The sequence below is a fragment of the Spinacia oleracea genome, chromosome 4, assembly GCF_020520425.1.
Source record: "Spinacia oleracea cultivar Varoflay chromosome 4, BTI_SOV_V1, whole genome shotgun sequence".
NCBI classification, from domain to species: domain Eukaryota; kingdom Viridiplantae; phylum Streptophyta; class Magnoliopsida; order Caryophyllales; family Amaranthaceae; genus Spinacia; species Spinacia oleracea.
This window is the reverse complement of record NC_079490.1, coordinates 140,395,379-140,416,954: the sequence shown is the minus strand read 5'-3', so window position 1 is coordinate 140,416,954 and position 21,576 is coordinate 140,395,379. Positions and strand designations below refer to the sequence as shown.

Below are 21,576 nucleotides of genomic sequence, written 5' to 3'. Positions count from 1 at the left end.
TGAATAGGTTTGGAGAGATACGAATAATCATGACTTAATCATGAACTAAAAGTCTTCCATCCAAAACAAAGAGAAAGGAAAGAAGAGAGGAAGAGATAAATCTATCCCCAAACTCAGAAAAGGAAGAGTATATATAGGATTAGTGGAGGAGATAATATAACCAAAGAAATCAAAGGACTCAAAGGAATCCAATGATCTTTAAACATTCAATTAAACCCATGATGATGAAGGGATTATAACCTCCATAATCAATAGAAATAATGGATTACATTCAATCATAATAATCAGAATAATAAACATCCTCAAATCACAATTACAAGGATGTTTAAGAGAAGGAATCCAAAGAGGAACTCAAAAACTGGACAAAACCAAAGAAGTGATCTCAAAACCAGTCCGATCGGTTTCTCCAAACCTGCCGGTTCCGAGTACAAAAGAAACCTTCATAAACTACTATGTTTTCAAAACAGGTCGGTTTTCAGTGCACTTCATAAAAGGCCTTTTAAGTCCGTTTTTCAACTTGCGCTTGAAACCTGCCGGTTTTGAAAAACCTGGAAGGCAGGTTTTGATCGCACTTTTCCATCTTTAAATTCCAACGATTGTTTCTCTTTATAAAGATACTGCTAGTTTTGCTTGCTTGCTATTTATTTGATTTGTTCCTACAGGGAGAGAAAATTTTGGGATTGCATTTTTTTCGTATCATGTTCTCATATTGTATCAGGTGAGTTTATTGGTCATATTGTATCAGGTGAGTTTATTGGTAAATTATTACGCTTATGTGATTTGTATTATTATTTATTAACAATAAAAGTACTTCCTAAAAAGATATATTTATCGAAGTGAAAGAACAAGACTCATTAGCTTTTTATGAAGTTATATGCTCCATGTTTCTTATGGATACTTGCATAAATAAAAGTATGGACGGAAAAGTATCTGAATATTTTTTTTTAGTGTGCAAACTGAAGGAAATAATGCCCTTGGTCCAAGTATGCATTCAATGTTAAGTCTAATAAATGCGGTTCAGTATTAATTAACAAGTTAATAATTCAGTGAGATCAAGTGAGCTGAATGCCTAGCTAGACGCCGCTTCAATTCAAGTGGAATTAATGATATTAATCCACAGCTTACTCTTGACTGAACCCGTAGGGTCACACAAATAGTACGTAAACGGATCAAGTATTTAATGGAATTAAATACTCTATCTATGGATATTCGGAATCGACGGATCTTGGTTTCAGTGGGAGCTGAGATCGTCACAAGCAAGAAATGAATACTCCGGAAACGATGATATTGCCGGAAACGGAAATATGGATCGTATCGGAAATATAAATATTATCCAAGTCGTAGATGTTGCCGGAAACGGAAACATGGTACGTATCGAAAAATATTATCGGAAATGGAAATATTGCCGGAATCGGAAACATTGCCGGAAACGGAAATATTGTCAGAATCGGAAATATTATCGAAATTGGAAAATAGTTCCGGAAACGGAAATATTAAATATTTGTTCGAAACGGAAATTAATTCCGGAATCGGAAATATTAAATATTGTTCGTATCGGAAATGAATTCCGGAACCGGAAAATTAATCGGAAGCGCATCGTACGAATAAGCATCGGACGAGGCCTGCCGGACGAAGGCCCAGCACGAAGCCAGGCCATCGCCCAGCAAGCAAAGACGCGCGCCAACGCCCAACCCAAGGCAGCGCTAGGCCCACCGCAAGGCAGGCCCAGCGCGCCAAGGCAAGGCTGCCCAGCGTGGGCTGCGTGGCCGAGCGCACGCGTGCGGGCGCCCTCGTGGCTCCGCGCGTGTGTGTTTGTGTCCATGCACAATTCCTAAATCTATTAGGATTTGGTGTGTGATTAAATTCCTATTCCTATTAGGATTATTTAATTAATTAGAGTCCTTGTAGGATTCTAAGTTTAATTAAATCGTATCGTACTAGGATTCCAATTCCCTTTCCAAACCTCTATAAATAAGGGCCTAGGGTCATAATTTATGGATGCGATTGAAGTATTCAAAGGGTAAGTTTTTGAAAGAAAATTCAGCCACACTCTTGCACAATAATAGCCGAAAATTCCTAAGCACCTTAAGGGCGATTCTAGTTGGTCAATCTTGAGGCGGATCCGGACGTACTGTGGACTATCTACGGAGGGACAACACTTGGAGTCCTAAAGACTTGTTCTTGTTCGGTTCGGGCGCAGCTAGGGAAGGCACGCTACAAAGTGTATGCATCTATACTATGCTAAATGATTATGTGTAAATAATATGTTTTCCTGGCTTTATGGTTTTTCCGCATGATTTATGTATTGTCATATGTATCATAACCTAACAGTGGTATCACGAGCATCTTATTATTTTCATAATCTAAATTGCATAAACATGGTTAAATATTACAAATTTGCAAGAATTAAAAGGGGTGATTAATTTTCGTAATTGTTAATTAATTGCAAATTGCGTTTATTTAATTATATGTACGCAGTTTTTCGGCAGTTTATTCGTTACTCATCCAAATCGAGTGATTTTTGTGTCAATTCCGCATGTAAAAGGCATTCTAAAATTTTGACAAAAAATATATTTTTCGGACGAACCCAGAATTCTCAAATTCGAAGCATAACTATGACTTTTCGGAGGTTTTAGTTTTTCGAACGCAAAATTTTGTAAATTTAAGATGTTAAATTAAATATTTGCGATTCTTGTTGTTAAATCTTGAATTTTTGATTGACCTAATGTATATGTTTAACAAGTTTGAATGCCTAGCCTTGTTAATTATGCAATCTATTTTGTAATTATGATTAATTTGTTGAAAATTGGAATAATTTAGAATTAATTTGATTTTCATAATTAGTTAGTAATTTAATTAGATACCTATGATTAAAAACCACCATAAAAATTGAAAATTTGTGTTAAATTTTAAATTTTTATGACCTAGACTTGAATCCATGTTAATCGGAAATCAATTAATTAATAAATTTTCGATTTTTCGCCCTAAAATTATGAAATTAATATGATTTATTAATTTGTCATTAATTTTGAAAATAAAATTTTTAAGTTTTATGCGATTCGCTCATATAACTTGCACGCACAAAGCAATGGACGCTACGTGTTACCCTTAAGGGGTGTTGTATAGTGCGGGCGTGCGACGACGAGCAAGGGAGCTCGTCGCCCACGCGGTACGAATGCAGCGAGCAAGGCAATGGCGCGCGAGCACAAGGCAGCAGCCCTGCCTTGTGTCGAGCGCTGTGCGCGATGGGCGATGGGCGAAGCCATGGCACGCTATGGGCGCGCGAGCGAGCGAGAGCTGGTCGCCCAGCGATCGCTGCTCAGCGCACCACAACACGTGGCCTCGATCGAGCGAGCGAGCGAGCGAGCGATCGAGCGAGGAGCATCGTAGCTGCTGCAATGCTATGGGCAGGCAGGCTGCGCGCAAGCGTGGCTTGTCTTGCTGCGTTTGCGCGTGGCTGCTGTGACGTTGTGCCATGGACATCGATGGGTCGTGCACTCGACGGGGCTTGGGCGCAAGCCCAAGTGCTCGTCATGTCACGATTGTCGAGTTTTAAGATTTTAATTTGAAATTTTCAGTTTACGTAATTTTAATTAATTTTAAAATTAATAATTTAAATTATTTTCTTGGATTTTAAATTTTGAATATTATAATTATAATAAATTTCATTTATTCTAATTATTTTACTAAAATTAAAATCATGAATTAATTTAAATACGACTGAAAATAAATTAAATTTGTGGATTCAATTATAAATTTATATGAGCTTTAAATTTTAATTAAATTTGTATGTTCCCGGTTAGACTAGAAATACAATTTTATGTTTAAAATTAGTAAAGCATATGAATTTATTGGTTTAAGTGGCAGCCCTTTTAGTCATAAACTCTTGATTAGGTCTACAAATCCTTAAGGTTAAAACAACTTGATTAGAATTAATAAGGACTGAATAATTTGTAGATTATTGGTGCCCTTGATTAATTGCTGTAAATGTTTATGTGATGCATAATGTGTTTTACTAACCAGCTATGTGGGCCATTCATGATAATGAATGGGTGAATGGTATATATTGTATATGTACTGTTTTGCAGGTTATGAAGTGACTAGTATGGCCCAAATAGGATAGAAAATATGGTCTGCGTACCATTAATTTGAATGTAATTGGTCTAAAGTACCAAAATTGTTTTTCAATTCAAATATGGTCTGCGTACCATCAAATAGTTGTAATTAGTTTTAATTATAAGCTTATCCTATTTGAAGAAAATGGTGCCTCCCACGGAGATTTTCAAGACGGACTTTGAAGTTGAAGCTTCAAGATGAAAGTCGGGCCATACTAGATCACATTTATCTTATGCATGCTTTAAGTTATTTATTGCTTTAAATATGTCTTAATTATGCATGAGATTGTGGCTTGATTATGTTGCATGATTAAGGATTTTAGTTCACTTAAAATCTAACCAACATAGTAAGAGCCTTAAGTTCCAAACTTAAAAATTGAGTTAAAAGGTGCCATGCCAAAATATACACTTGCTTGGATATCCTTTACATCAATCTAGTAATAGTTTTCGCTCAGCGAGGTGTTACTTATTGGTCCTAAAGGGGCAAGGTACACAAATAATTGTGAGTACATGTTAGTTTTGGTGAAACTCAACGATATAAGTAAGGAGTCCTTTTATGTCGTGGCAAAATCGATAGGTTTACCTAATAAGTTCTTAGACGTACCTATCAACCAAGAATAGTTTCTAGACTATTAGCAAAAGGCTTTTTCTTACCTAAGATGTTTTAGGATTAAGTCGACAAACTGTGCTTAATTCTTCAATGATTTTAGGATCTTGGAATCATTTTATTCACACCTGCCGGAACAATAAATTCGAATAAAATGCTAATGACTTGTTTAAATTGCATGATTGCTTTAATTTTCAAGTTATTACTCATGATAAATGTTTAGACTTTGCATGCTTCAATGTATGTTTTAATTATTATTTATAATTAAATATCTTGCACTGCAATAAATCCTTTTAGAAAGGTAACATTAAATTTCCTTGATTGGTAATGAATCCAAGAACGATTCACGGAAATAAGAGAAAATGAGCAATTTAAAATGTACGTTTCTTTTAGCGACTTTTATGGTTGTTTTCGAGTATCAAAGTCGAATGGAGAACCGATTGGTGCTTGTGAATTCAAAATACAATGTAGTTTTGAGATCATAAAGCATTGAGTTTAAACGCTCAGCTTTACCAATGGTTAACAACCTAAAATCATTTTCCATTTAGTTCTCGAATGAGTCTAGTCCCTAGACATTCGAATAGATCGATGCTTAGAGAACTTTAGAAGCTTCTGGTAAGATCATCTAGTTGAAACAGAATATTCAACATAAATTAAATGGTAAGAACCTTGTTGGAGTGACATTGGACATGTCTAACAAAGTATAAAAGTCAGCACTAAAGAATTCAATTCTTAAGACTATAAGAAATGGTACAAGAAATAGGAAAACGAGGAACAAATGAAAGGAATTTACGATTCCGTTTCTACCTATAAGTTTATGTTTAAAGAGAAGTGACCTAGCAATCAAACTTCCTTGGTATCATATAGCGCTTGAGGTTCTTACTTCGGTAATAAACTCAAACAATGGAAGCTAGGCTACACTAATGGCCTACAAGTGGGAAATGAAGCATGGCAATGCTACATTAGTTGTAGGGTCATCTAGTTTGTTTTAAGTCCTTTCAAAGGCTGGAACTTAATGGCTATTTTGTTCCATAATCAGCATACCTAAATTTCTGTCTCAAACACAGAAAGACTCACATTCAGAAGAACAAAAACAATGTTTGTTTGTTTATTTGAATGAAATGGTCATTTACGGGTTGAGTCAATATGCTTGATTAAAACAAACAACTCTTTAACAATAAAAACTTTACTAGGTTCAAATCAACCCCTTGATTTGAGTTCCACTAATCTTTGGCATTGTTGCTTAGACCATATCAACAAGTTAACATTCAAAAGCTCTATTTTGATGGACTTTTGAAAGTTTATTGATTTCTAGATCAATTTAAGACGACTAGTCTTACTTGTTGAAAGTAACAAAAGATATGAACTATTGTAAGAACGCCTAGACAATAGAGTTCAAAGCTAAAGAAAGATTTTATGACTTTATTATTTCACATGGATTTGAGTGAATATAGGTTTATTTACTCAAATGTGATATAAGTTGAATCTGTTTGGCTAGTTCAAAGATTCAGAAGTATAAAATCCACTTGGCAAGAAATCATAAAGATCTAGGTTAGATCATGTTGATGATTACTTGAGACCAAATATGATCATCAATGATTGTGTGTTGTAATTTCACAATCTAGGTCCATAAGATATGGCATATCTTAGTTGGAATAATCGAAGTCAATTAGTACTTGATTCGATTAATGATGAATCATAAAGACTTTTCCTATAATTTCTAAAACCAAATGCTCAACTACCACCAAACTAAACCAAATTCGTCAAAGCTATTGAAAAGTAATTTCAGAATAACTTTTCATAAAATATATCTAGAGAGTTGCAAAACTCTGTGGGAGCTTAGTGTTTGTCATTCGACAAACTAAGGCCCAAGTATAGATATATGTTTCATTATGATTTATTCAAATGAGACACAAGGGTATTGTTTCTACCACGAATTTTGAGAACATAATGTTTGTTTGCTCGAAATAATATCCTTTTGGAGATTCGTTTCCAAAATGACAAGTGGGAGAAAATAGACCTCGAAAGTTTTCGAGGCGAACAACAAACATAAACGGACATTCCAGAGGCTTTTCGAAGTTCTTTAGAAAATCCGAACAAGTATTCTTTAAGGACTTTAGAAGTGGCTTTAAAGAATAGACATCTCTTAGAAGACTTTACAAGTGCTTCAAGGAGAACAGAATATTCAAAGGACGTTCAAGTGGCTGTTGATATTCTATTGTTTGATCGATGTTCTATACCCAAGTAGGCATAAAGTTCAAGTCACTGAAACTATGAGATTCTTCTATTAGATAGTGAAGAAACATGGAGTTCAGGTCACTGAAGCTATGCGATTCTTCTATTAGATAGTGAAGAAACCTACAACTTGCAGTCAAACTATTATCATATAGATTAATGAGTTTGTGACCTGTAAGAAAGCTATGACGAAACCCAGATTCCCTAAAATGGTTAGAGGTCATATATAGACTCAAATATTTTAAATGGTTAGAGGCCATAAAACATACTCAATGTTTTGATGACAAAATTGAAATTTTGTTGATTTGCAAGAATAGTTTCACACCTATTTGTTGCAAGTTTGTTTTAAGGATAAAAACCATCAAACATGGAATTGTGTTCACACACAAAGCTAGATTAGTTGCTAAAGGTTACAAGCAAATTCATGACATGGATTGTGTTGAAACCTCATGCATAATCGTAATGCTCAAGTCTATAATTCAAGCAATGATTGCATATTGGTACATATGGCAATTGGATGACAAAACATCTTCCTCAGTCAAATGTTGGAAGAATCTATTAACATGGTATGTCATAGGATTTGTGGATCCAAATAAATACTTGAAAAGAAAAGCTAGCTTATGAAATCTAAGTACAGATTTAAGCAAGCAATTGGGAATTGGAAATGTATTTTAGTGAAACTAATAAGTATTTTAGTTTCATAAAACGTACATAATTCTTATATATAAGAAGTTTAGTGGGAGTACCTAAAACTTAATTGGTCCTATGTGTATCATACACATATCTCTCTATTGTGAAATAACATTCAAATGCTAATGACTTAGATTTGAAATTATTCATCAATGATGGACCAAGGCGAAACTTAGTACATACTGGGTATTAAGATCTATTTACAAAGATCTTATATTAATGTTTGGATTAAGTAATGGCATTTACTAAATCAAACACGAAAGACTCCATTGGAGATATTCAACCCATGTGAATAAATCTAAGTAAAGAATGTTTGAACTATGTATAAGCATTTACTAAGTTAAACATCAAAGGATCTAAGTAAGATTCTTAACCTGTATTATATGTCAAAGAATTTAGCTGGATTTAGTATCTACTGAAACTAGATGAGCTAAAGTTACATGAATAGAATTCAATTGGGAATTATTCTGCAAAAGAATTTATCATGTATGATATAATATGAGGATCGCCAAAAACGTATCGTATGACTTTAGGCATGACGAACATATACCAATCTCTATTGATCTAAGTGAAGATCAACTAGATTGAGATCAAGAATACTTATGGTACTTGAAAAGGTACATAGGAATAGTTCTTGATTCAAGGAAATAAAGATATGCTAAATATTGATGCTACACGCATAAACACTGGCAAAGGATCAAGCAAGACCCTTTGGAGTTAACCATTGATAAGGACGAGCTATAAAGCATCGTGTTTTGAAATGGCAATATGGATTGGAGACCATGAGTTGTTGCGTGGGATATTAAAATATTAATTTCTATGTTCTAAGATACAGCTGGAAAGTATTCCACATATCTGTGAACTGCTTGGATAAGTAATTCCAAACAAAGCATCACTAGCAACCTATAAAGTTGAAGTAAAAGTAATTATTGCCTAAGAAGCAATGAAACAGGGTTGTTTAAGTTAAAGAGTTCTTCACTGAACTTGGGTAGATCACATGTCTGCTGACTTGATGGTTCTTCATTGCAAAATGTGTAGAACCACTCTTGTAGCTAGAAAGAATAGATCACAAACTAAACACACTCAAAAGATCTTATCATCCTATCTCGAAAAGACATTCGATTAAAAGGATATTAAGATTGGCAAAGCATGATAACTAAACCTATGCAACAAGTGAGAAGCAACACTCACATTGTAGCACTGGAAATCAAACATAGCTTTGAATTCCATGAACTGTTTTAAAGATGGGTTTGAGGCCCATGGTTTTAAAACATTGGGGTTGAACATTTATCATATATGAAATGTATTTTCATATTCCATTTAATCTTGGTTTAGTATTAAATGATGAGTCCCTTCAATTTGACAATATATTCAAGATAGACTGTCAGGACCAGTCCTGTGACTAAGAAATGTCTATCATGTGAACTTGAATGTCAAAAGTTGAAAATGGTCCCTGGTCGGAGTTTTCTATAAAATTGGACGCATAGAAAACGTTAGACGACTAGAATGCAAGATGACTAGTAGTTCTGTTTCTTGAACTATGTGGACATGGAAATGTCATAATCATTTGCATAGATACTTACTTTGAGAAGACTAGTATCGGACAGACCTATGAAACTTTACTGTAAGAGATGAAAATCTGTCATAAGTAAATTTCATTAAAATTATTAGACACTAAATCCTCAATACCTGAGTGATTTGAGATTACTTGTTTGAGAACTGGTTGCTTTGACGTTGACCAACCGTCGCACCGTAAAAGGAGGCTATAAAGGCAACGCTCAGGTAATCACCTATCAAACGAAGTCTAATCTCAAGATCGCAAGATTGGGATTGTCCTCCCATAAATCGGGATGAGATGCTTAAAAGTTGTACAAGGCCACTCGGAGAGCTAGAAACTGTGAAATGCATGGCCGTGCTCAGATGAATCATAGACTATGATTATCTGTTTATTTGATTAGTTGAACTCTGAAACCGAGAAGCACCTCTGGACATAATAAGGATGACAACTCTTACCTTATGTTCAAGAGCAAGCATCGAGCGACAAAGGAATTAGGAAATGCACACTTGTCCCTAAGGACAAGTGGGAGACTGAAGGAAATAATGCCCTTGGTCCAAGTATGCATTCAATGTTAAGTCTAATAAATGCGGTTCAGTATTAATTAACAAGTTAATAATTCAGTGAGATCAAGTGAGCTGGATGCCTAGCTAGAGGCCGCTTCAGTTCAAGTGGAATTAATGATATTAATCCACAGCTTACTCTTGACTGAACCCGTAGGGTCACACAAATAGTACGTAAACGGATCAAGTATTTAATGGCATTAAATACTCTATCTATGTATATTCGGAATCGATGGATCTTGGTTTCAGTGGGAGCTGAGATCGTCACAAGCAAGAAATGAATAATCAGGAAACGATGATATTGCCGGAAACGGAAATACGGATCGTATCGGAAATATAAATATTATCCAAGTCGTAGATGTTGCCGGAAACGGAAACATGGTACGTATCGGAAAATATTATCGGAAATGGAAATATTGCCGGAATCGGAAATATTGCCGGAAACGGAAATATTGTCAGAATCGGAAATATTATCGGAATTGGAAAATAGTTCCGGAAACGGAAATATTAAATATTTGTTCGAAACGGAAATTAATTCCGGAATCAGAAATATTAAATATTGTTCGTATCGGAAATGAATTCCGGAACCGGAAAATTAATCGGAAGCGTATCGTACGAATAAGCATCGGACGAGGTCTGCCGGACGAAGGCCCAACACGAAGCCAGGCCATCGCCCAGCAAGCAAAGACGCGCGCCAACGCCCAGCCCAAGGCAGCGCTAGGCCCACCGCAAGGCAGGCCCAGCGCGCCAAGGCAAGGCTGCCCAGCGTGGGCTGCATGGGCCGAGCGCACGCGTGCGGGCGCCCTCGTGGCTCCGTGCGTGTGTGTTTGTGTCCATGCACAATTCCTAAATCTATTAGGATTTGGTGTGTGATTAAATTCCTATTCCTATTAGGATTATTTAATTAATTAGAGTACGTCCTTGTAGGATTCTAAGTTTAATTAAATCGTATCGTACTAGGATTCCAATTCCCTTTCCAAACCTCTATAAATAAGGGCCTAGGGTCATAATTTATAGATGCGATTGAAGTATTCAAAGGGTTAGTTTTTGAAAGAAAATTCAGCCACACTCTTGCACAATAATAGCCGAAAATTCCTAAGCACCTTAAGGGAGATTCTAGTTGGTCAATCTTGAGGCGGATTCGGACGTACTGTGGACTATCTACGGAGGGACAACACTTGGAGTCCTAAAGACTTGTTCTTGTTCGGTTCGGGCGCAGCTAGGGAAGGCACGCTACAAAGTGTATGCATCTATACTATGCTAAATGATTATGTGTAAATAATATGCTTTCCCGGCTTTATGGTTTTTCCGCATGATTTATGTATTGTCATATGTATCATAACCTAACACAAACACAACATGTACTGTTGCTCAGTTTGTTTCGGTGCCTGTATAGAAATATGGATTTTGCAGAACTATACCGTTGAATGCTGAGAAGGCAAAGCGGCAGTCTGTGAGTTTTGCATTATTTCTTTGAACTTTCTACTATATGCGTTAATGAGACTTCTCATTTTAACTGTAATCACTGGATAATGATGTATTAGAAGTTACAGTTTGCTAGTCGAGCTTCTACAACGTTTGATTTACTCTAATGTACGTATTTGTTAGATTTACTTCGAAGAAGTGCAAGTTTGAATTTATCGCATGACTTTTGTTTATATCTTTGTCGCTTTACATCATATTACATATGTTCCATTTAATGGCGTCATGGTCCAAGTACTTTGAAAACAATATTGTGATGCTTTTCTAATTGTAAAGCCTATTAGCTCAATTAGTAGAGCTTTGTGCAATTGCACAATGATGTAGGTTCAAATCCTATATACGCTATTAAAGGCTTGCTAAAAAGTAAAACAAAATTAGATAAACAAGTAATTAAGGTATGAGTTTTGTTATTCATGCTCACCAAAGCTGGCATATGGATATTCGTACAGTGATATGCCTCTTACCCGCTCAAATAGCGGTGGGTTTGATGCAGAATCTACGATGACATGATGATGGTCGGATCAATCTGGAGGAAGTTTGCCCAACAACTGTTGAACCTACTCATATATGGACTCTGCTGTTAAGACAATGTTTGAGGATCTAACACAATTTGGTAAGTGATGTTCTTAGACAAAATAAGCTGCTTTTGATTTCTAACAGAGGTTTCATTCGTTATTAGAGCAATAGAGCAGAAGGTATCTGAGTTCATTTACCCCCCATTTCTAAAGAACAAGGAAATAGTATAAATCCAGCTGAAAGACTCGGGAAATAGCCAACTGGAATTAAATAAGCTATGTATATAAATAAGTAATGTTATGTATGAATAAGTCACTAATTTGTTGAAGTTTACATCTATAATAATTTGATGAAATATTATATAAGGTATCTATATATGTGTTGAACTGAACTTGTAGGAGTATAATAATTTGTCATGATGCACAGCATGATATAGTAATAAGAAACGGTATGTGAAATTCCAATGGATCAATTCGTGAAATATATGGTAATGCTATAATCGGAAAAGGTTAAGCAAGACAAAACCTAAAGCCAAAAATAATGCAGTTGCTCACTCGTATTGTAAAAAAACCCTATGGGATCTTCACTTCCTACAACATGAAACATACCAGTCTCTAGGGAGTAGAAAAGTATATGATTCCCTTTAAGCCTGGAGATATAGATCTTATTTCTCATCCCAACCTCTGTAATCATTGCCGAAAAAGATGACTTTTGGCTAATGAACAAGCTGTAGTTACCAAGGGTTTTAAGTTGGACCCAAGTTTTTTTACAAAGATCGAACTTGAACACTTTAACCCATATTCCCATGTACCCTACAAATACAGCTACAAGTTGTCTATCACACTCAACTAAGTGATATGATTATCATTAAAATCACATCGATTCCATGTTTCATCCCCATGTTTTTTTTGGCAAATAATAATGAGATTTATTTACCAAGTAATCAGAGTGTTAACAAACTCTGAAAACACCAACTGTCCAACAGACACAACCAAACACCTAGCTAACCAACACAAGCTAGCTAAAGTACACAGAGGCTACTACTGACATCTACACTCAACATTAAACATAATGTTGCTAACAACAGTTTTAACTGGATCAACATGATCCCTAAAGACCTTAGCATTTCTTTGCAACCAAATACAGTAAACAGACTCAATGAAAGCTATACTATACTTGCAAGCTTGCTTCTGTGTGCTTCTGCTTTTCTTCACTGCAATCTGAACCTCCTCATGCCAAGGCAACACAGTTCTATTCACACCTAAAGAAAGCAGAACCTGCTTCCAAATCTCCTGAGAATAGGAGCAAGAGAAGAAAAGGTGCTCCAAGCTTTCATTTTCCACCTGACACAGACCACAAATACCATCAATACTCAGCTGCCATCTTATCAATCTGTCTTTTGTAGCAAGTCTGTTCTGCACTGCTAGCCACACAATGAAGGTACTCTTTGGACTATCATGGCTATTACAAATTAATCTCTTCCATCCCACCTGAGCTCCAACTGGATGAAGAAACTTATACATTTTCTGAATTCTGAATTTATCAGCTTGCACAAACTGATCCACTCCATTTGCCTGCAGAAATACTTCTCTATTATGCCAAATTTTCCTTAATGACCAAGTTAAACCATTAGGAATTGGCATAGTCCAGAAGTCTCTATGCTGAATGTAATAAGCATGAATCCACCTCACCTAAAGCCTATCCTGCTTCAAAGCTAAAGCCCAACAGTGCTTCAAAACTGCTGCTTTATTCCACACAGTTAGGTCTTTAAGATTCCACCCTCCACAACTCTTAGGGAAACACAATTGCTCCCAAGAGATAGAAGCTTTCCTAGAATCTGCATCAACACCAGTCCACAAGAAACATCTACAAATTCTCTGAATCTCCTTCATCACCTTTTTAGGCATAACAAAGATCTGACACCAGTAGAGCTGGATACCAAAGAGTACATATTTCACCAGTTGCAGCCTACCTGCATAGGAAAGAAACTTAGAAGTCCAGCTCTTGATTCTAGCAACAGTTCTATCAATGAGAGGCTTGCAGTCTGTGAAGGAGAGCTTCCTAGTTGTAAGAGGGACACCCAAGTATCTGAATGGGAAAGATCCCTTAGGAACCCCAATGGAGCTAACAATATTGGAAGCAACATGATCAGAAACACCTGCCAAGTAAACTTCACTTTTGTGTAAATTAGCTTCCAAACCAGAAGCCAAGGAAAACTTGGTAAAAGCATCAAAAAGAGCTTTGACAGCACCCTCATCAGCTCTGGAGAACATCAACAAATCATTAGCAAACATCATATGGGTGAGATCCAACTTTTTGCATCTAGGGTGATAAGAGAAGTTAGTATCTTCAGCAAGAGCAGCAAGACACCTTGACAGATATTCCATACCCAAAGCAAACAAATAAGGTGACATGGGATCACCTTGCCTCAACCCTTTCTTTGCAGGAATTGGTTTAGTGGGACAACCATTTATCAGAATGGAATAAGAAACAGAATAGAGACATTGCATCACCCAATTCACAAACTTCATAGGGAATCCTAGTTCTGACAGCATGGTTTTCAAGAAAGGCCACTCTAAGGAATCATAGGCTTTTTTCAGATCCACCTTAATCATACACCTAGGAGAAACATGTTTTCTAGAATAGCACTTCACCAACTCACAAGCCAGCAAAATATTATCAGAAATGGATCTACTGATATGCATGTTTTATATAGTATTTTTACCCCCGTCCCTTAGTGCTTTTATGTGTCAAACGTGCTCTTAGGAGCCGTTTCTAGTACTAATGTGTGTTATTGAGTGTGCCTTGAGTTTCAGGTTTGATTATGAGAAATTGGTCGTTTTAGACCCGTTTCATTGTTGATCTAGGCCACTATATGAGTCCGAGAAGTTCGGGACCTCCATCGTCGACTTTCGGGAGCCTTGGATGCTTATGGTTGAGCCCCGGGAATTAGACTCAGTGATATGGGCGAGCTACATTGAAGATTGCAAATCGCCCTGGAAGCTGTGGGCGAAATGCAACCATCGGGCGGATTTATAAGCAATATGGAATCATCAACGTGCGCCCGATCGGGCGCATCTCGCCCGATCCGGATCGGGCGGTCAATCTGGAGGCTGTATGGAGAGTTCACAAACCGCCCGATCGGGCGGATTTTGGCCCGATCGGGCCGACTATCGAGTGGATTGCCCGATCGGGCGAAGCGACGCCCGAATGGGCGACGCCAACCCCCAGCACTTATGTGCGAGTTTTCTTTCCGTTTTTTTGGGCTTTATTTTGGGCAAACTATATAAGCAAGCCTTAATTGTTTTTAGAGAACACCTTTTATTTTTAGTTTTGAACCTTGAGTTTATTTTCTTAGCTTATTATTCTCTCAAATTTGTTCCAATACTTAGTTTTATTTTCAATCAAAAATTCAAGCTTTCATTATTCATTGTTCTTCAATTAGGTATTGCTTCTTGCTTTAATTTATCTTATTGCTTGATCATGTTTTCTATTATGTTAATTGCTTTGTTATTTATTATCATGAGTGAGTAGTTTAATTTCTAGGGTTTAGGGGATCCATGAATGCATGATTGGGATTATATGTGGACTTGATTAATTGATTATAATTTCTATAGCTTATTATTATTGCTCGTCAATTCTGTTCGGCCGGACTATTTTGATTTGAGTTTGATTAACCTTAGATTATGCGCCGAGAGGTATAAATCTGATGTTTTTGGTTTGTGGCTATTAGATAGGAATTATTTCTAGTACGTAGCGAGAGCCCGCTAGTTGTTCTATCCTAAGGAATTCATAAGATTCGAGAGATGCATGTTTTCCTAGTTATGATTGTTAATTGATTGTTATTGTCCATTGTCCAATCCCGGTCTGCATTTATGGTGAACCGCTGCCCTAGATTCCTTTAATATTGTTATCTTCCGATTTGATTATTTGCTTTAGTTTAATATACAAACCAATCCAATTCTTATTACCAATAGTCTAGATTAGTCTTTTAATAGTAGAAAGAACACTGTTTTCCTGTGGATACGATCCCTGCTTCCCTTGCTATATTTTTAGTTGGTGAACGTTAGGTTTATCTTTGATAGGAGTGCGATTTAACCTGTCAAATTTTGGCGCCGTTGCCGGGGAGACGGTTTTATTTTCTGTTGTTGATTGCTTATCCTAGATTATTGTTTGTTACTACTCAAGGAACTCACGTTCCTTGAGACCGGATCTCACATTGTTTTGTAGTCTTTGTCTATGCCCAGGACCGTAGGTACTAGTAATCTTACTCCATTCGATCCTGAGCCCGAAAGAACCTTTCGTAGACGAAGAACTTTCATTGCACAGTGTGGGAATTACTCTGATTCTGATCATAATATTGGCGATCTTTTTCCTTCAGATACAGATTCAGTTTCAGAGATAGAGATGGGTGACAAAAATTTGATACCGCCACCTACCCCACGGCTTACGGTCTATTCTAAGCCAAGTCTGTCCGTGCTACCAAAGGCGATCATGCCTTCTATTGCAGCTGAGACCTTCAAGATTGAGCCTGCATTGATTAACATGATCGAGAGACGCCAGTACGGTGGGGAACCAGGTGAAGATCCGAATCTTCACATTCAGTCCTTTATCCAATATTGCTCCACCATCAAGCAAAGGGGATTGACTCCGAAGCAGACTATGGAGATACTTTTCCCGTTCTCTTTGAGTGGGAAAGCTAAACTGTGGATTAATGGGTTGAATCGGGCGGCTTTGAAAATCAATAATTAGGAATCCTTGGCTCTTGCTTTTTATGTTAAATATTTTCCACCTGAGAAAACGGCTCTTCTGAGGGGTCATATATTAGGTATCTCACAACAAGCGGATGAGAGTTTGTTCGAGGTTTGGGAGAGATTCAAGGATTTGCAAAGAGAATGCCCGCACCATGGTTTGGAAGATTGGTTCTTGATTCAGCAGTTTTATAATGGTCTGGGAAATGAGTCTAGATGTTTGTTGGATTCAGCTGCCAGTGGGAGGTTCATGCAACTTGAGGTGCCTAGAGCTATGGAGGTGATTGAGGAGATAGCCATTCACAATGCCCAGTATGGAAATCCTAGAGGTCTATCTAACAGGGGTGGTAAGCATGATTTAAATTCTATTGAACAATTAACTGCCCAATTGACTGCTTTACATTATAAGTTCGATAATATGCAAGCGGCCAATGCTCAATCTGCCCAACCTGTTAGTGTAGCTGCTATGAGTGCCCAACCTACTACTATTTGTGAAAGTTGTGGAATGTCTGGTCATTATGCACAGGAATGTAGAAGCTCTATTGAACAATGTAATGCATTTCAATCCTACAAACAAAACAACCCATTCTCCAACTCTTACAATGAGGGTTACAAAAATAACCCTCTGCTTTCTTACAGGAGCAACAATATCCAAAACCCTCACCAAGTTCAACATCCACCACCACAACCATATCAACCCCCACACCAACAATCTTACCAACCCCGAAACAACTACAACCAACAGTCTAGTGGGCCACCTGGGTTCTCTAGACAACACACATCACCCCCACAACCACAACCTCAAGCCACACAGCCTGACCCTATGCTAGTAGAGATGAGAAACATGATGCTACAAATGCAAAAATCTCTAAGTGAAAAGGATGCAAAAATCGATGCTCTTACTGCTCATAACAAGATCATTGATACACAGTTGGCACAGATGGCTACTACTATTGCAGGGAGGCCACCAGGCCAACTTCCTTCACAGCCCGAAAATAGGGAGACTGCTAATGCAATTACATTGAGGAGTGGTAGGGATTATGATGGTCATTCTATGCCGGTTGAGGTTGATTCCGGGGTGTCTGCTAGTGATCTGGTCAGTGAGGAAATCCCGAAGATAGTTATGGGTGAAAAGGAAGCTGAAAAGGTAGTCAATGAGAATGAGGCTACAACTGCGGTTAAGAAGGGGGCGGATATACGAGTACCACCTACTGCACTCCCCTTCCCAAACCGACAACTCAATAATAAGCTAGACAAGCAGTTTGGCAGATTCTTGGAAGTGGTCAAAAATTTGCAGGTAACGGTTCCTTTTACTGAATTAATTTTACAAGTTCCTGCTTATGCTAAATTCATGAAAGATATTTTGACCAGAAAACGTGCTTTTTGTGAGGTAGAGACTGTAGCTTTCACTGAGGAATGTAGTGCTTATTTGCAAAACAAGTCTCCACCTAAACTTAAGGACCCCGGGAGTTTTTCCATCCCATGTAACATTGGCACCGTATTTATTGATAAAGCTTTATGTGATCTAGGTGCTAGTGTGTCTGTCATGCCTTTGTCTGTCTGTACTAAACTGAATATGGGTGAGCTTAAGGTTACCAATATCACTCTACAAATGGCCGACCGTTCTGTCAAATACCCCTTAGGTGTTTTAGAGGACGTCCCTGTTAGAGTAGGTAAATTCTATATACCTGTGGACTTTGTAGTATTAGACATGCAGGAGGATTCTCAAATTCCCATAATCTTAGGTAGACCCTTCCTTCACACGGCGGGGGCGGTAATTGATGTTAAAAGTGGGAAATTGACATTGTCTGTTGGGGATGATAAGGTGACTTTTAATCTGAATAGTGCCTTAAAAAGTCCCATGCTAGAGGAGGAACAATGCTATCGCATAGATGTAGTCGATTTTATTACTCGTGATAACGTCTCCCAAGTTCTCGAAAGAGACCCTTTGGATGCAGTGCTTTGTTGTGAGTCTTCTGCAGGTGATAGCAGTTCTTGGAGTGCTGAAGTGGATGCTCTGGAGTTGGCTCTTAATGGTGGAGAATCTGAGCCGGAGAGCACCAAATTGAAGAGGTTAGTTCGGCCGATTTGTTCTGTTAAAGAGGTAAAGAAACCCGAACTTAAGCCTCTTCCTGCTAACCTTAAGTATGCGTTTTTAGATAATGAACAACTTTGCCCTGTGATCATCAGTACTGCACTTGATGCAGACCAGTTATCCCAACTTCTTATTGTGTTGAAAAGGCACAAAAAGGCCATTGGGTACAGTATTGATGATTTAAAGGGTATTAGCCCTGACTTTTGTATGCATAGGATACATCTAGATGAAAATCATAAACCATGCATTCAACCCCAGCGTCATTTGAACCCTGTCATGCAAGATGTTGTAAAAGCTGAAGTTATGAAATTGCTTGATGCGGGTATAGTGTATGCTGTGTCTGATTCTAAGTGGGTGAGTTCCGTTCAGGTAGTGCCTAAGAAAAGGGGGACAACTGTGGTGAGAAATGAAAAAAATGAGTTGATACCAACTAGGGTAGTCACAGGTTGGCGCATGTGCATTGATTATAGGCGTCTTAATGTTGCTACTAAAAAGGACCATTTTCCCCTTCCCTTTATTGATCAAATGTTAGAAAGGCTAGCCTGTCACAAGTTTTTCTGTTATCTGGATGGTTATTCTGGTTTCTTTCAAATTCCCATACATCCAGACGACCAGGAAAAGACCACCTTCACCTGCCCCTATGGTACCTTTGCATATCGTAGGATGCCTTTTGGTCTGTGTAATGCACCTGCTACTTTCCAACGTTGCATGATGAGTATCTTTTCTGATTTTATTGAGTCTATCATGGAAGTGTTTATGGATGACTTTAGCGTCTATGATACTTCTTTTGATTCTTGCTTGCTAAATCTGACTACAGTTTTGAAAAGATGTGAAGAGTGCAATTTAGTCTTGAACTGGGAAAAGTGTCATTTTTTTGTACTGAAGGGGTGGTTTTGGGACATTTGATATCTGATAAGGGCATTCAGGTGGATCGAGCTAAGGTCCAAGTGATTGAACAATTACCCCCTCTAGTTAATGTGAATGGTGTTAGAAGTTTTCTTGGTCATGCGGGGTTTTATCGCCGCTTTATCAAGGATTTCTCTAAAATTGTTAAACCACTTACCCAGCTCCTCCTCAAGGATGCCCCGTTTGTGTTTACTGATGCTTGTCTTGAAGCCTTTGACAGGATTAAACAGGCACTGATTTCGGCTCCCATCATCCGTTCTCCCGGATGGGATATTCCGTTTGAGATAATGTGTGATGCAAGTGATTATGCAGTTGGGGCAGTGCTGGGTCAGAGAAAGGAGAAGGTTTTACATGCAATCTATTATGCAAGTAAGACCTTGGATGAAGCTCAAGTTAATTATGCAACTACTGAGAAGGAGCTTCTAGCTATAGTCTATGCCTTGGATAAATTCCGCACCTATCTGATTGGATCCAAGGTGATAGTCTATACTGACCATGCGGCCCATAAGTATCTTCTCTCTAAGAAGGAAGCCAAGCCTAGGCTTATTCGATGGATACTACTGCTACAGGAGTTCGATCTAGAGATCCGCGACAAGAAAGGGGCTGAGAATGTGGTTGCAGATCACTTGTCTAGATTGAGGTATGACGATGGTAAGGGATCTACACCGATTGATGATTCATTTCCGGATGATCATTTACTTGCACTTGCCAGTCAGTCACCATGGTTCGCAGATTTTGCTAACTACATTGTAGGTAGAATTCTTCCGGCCGATCTTTCATATCAACAGAAGAAGAAATTCCTACATGATGTCCGGTTCTACTTTTGGGACGACCCTTATTTGTTTCGTGAGACTGCTGAAGGGTTATACAAGCGTTGTATTCCAGAATGGGAAGTTCAAGGTGTTATCAGTAGGTGTCATTCTTCACCTTATGGTGGTCACCATGGACCGTCTAAAACAAACGCTAAGCTGTCACAATGTGGTTTTTACTGGCCTACTATGTTCAAGGATGCACAGGCTTTTATTATGGCTTGTGATGCGTGCCAGAGGGCCGGCACTATTTCGAGGAGGTATGAGATGCCACAGAACGGGATCCTTGAGGTTGAGATTTTCGATGTGTGGGGAATTTATTATATGGGACCATTCCCATCGTCCAAGGGTAACTTGTATATCCTTGTTGCTGTAGATTATGTGTCAAAGTGGGTGGAAGCCGTTGCCTAACCTACTAACGATGCTAAGACAGTCATCTCCCTGTTCAAGAAGATCATTTTTCCTAGATTTGGGGTTCCGCGCGCTTTGATCAGTGATGGAGGGTCACACTTCCATGAGAAGCATCTGGATGCGCTACTGCGCAAGTATGGAGTTTATCACCGCACTGGACTAGCCTACCACCCTCAGACGAGTGGTCAAGTTGAGGTCTCCAACCGAGAGATCAAATCTATCCTTGAGAAAGTGGTGGCAAAGTCTAGGAAGGATTGGAGCGATAAGCTAGATGATACTCTATGGGCATACAAAACCGCCTTTAAGACACCTATTGGTACCTCCCCGTATCGGTTGGTGTATGGCAAGGCGTGTCACTTACCAGTAGAAATGGAGTACAAGGCTTATTGGGCAATCAAACAGCTCAACATGGATGCAAATCTAGCCGGTGAGAAGCGGTTACTTCAATTGGGTGAGCTCGATGAATTCCGACTACAAGCCTATGATAGTGCCCGGATTTACAAGGAAAAGACCAAGAAGTGGCACGACAATCACATTTTGCATAGAGAGTTCGCGGTGGGCGACAAGGTTCTACTTTTTAACTCTAGGCTTAAGTTATTTCCTGGAAAACTTAAGTCTAGGTGGTCTGGGCCGTTCACTGTGACTATGGTAAGCAAGTTTGGGTCTGTTGAATTAGAGAATGAGAATGGTGAACGATTCAAGGTCAACGGGCAACGTCTGAAGTTGTACCATGATGGGGCTACTGTAGGAGTGGTTGAGGTCCATCACCTCAATCCCTCCGCCTCATAAACTGCATATTCAAGGTAACAAGGTCGAGCGGGACCTAGAAATAAACCAGCGC

General features: G+C 38.2%; 1 non-coding gene across 1 annotated transcript; it reads right to left on the bottom strand.

Annotated features, from left to right (window-relative positions):
- Positions 1–16,569: 16,569 nt before the first annotated feature.
- On the bottom strand, positions 16,570–16,676 carry LOC130460218 (small nucleolar RNA R71). The gene has a single exon (XR_008920155.1). It is a non-coding gene; the product is annotated as a small nucleolar RNA R71 (small nucleolar RNA).
- Between the last annotated feature and the right edge of the window lie 4,900 nt (positions 16,677–21,576).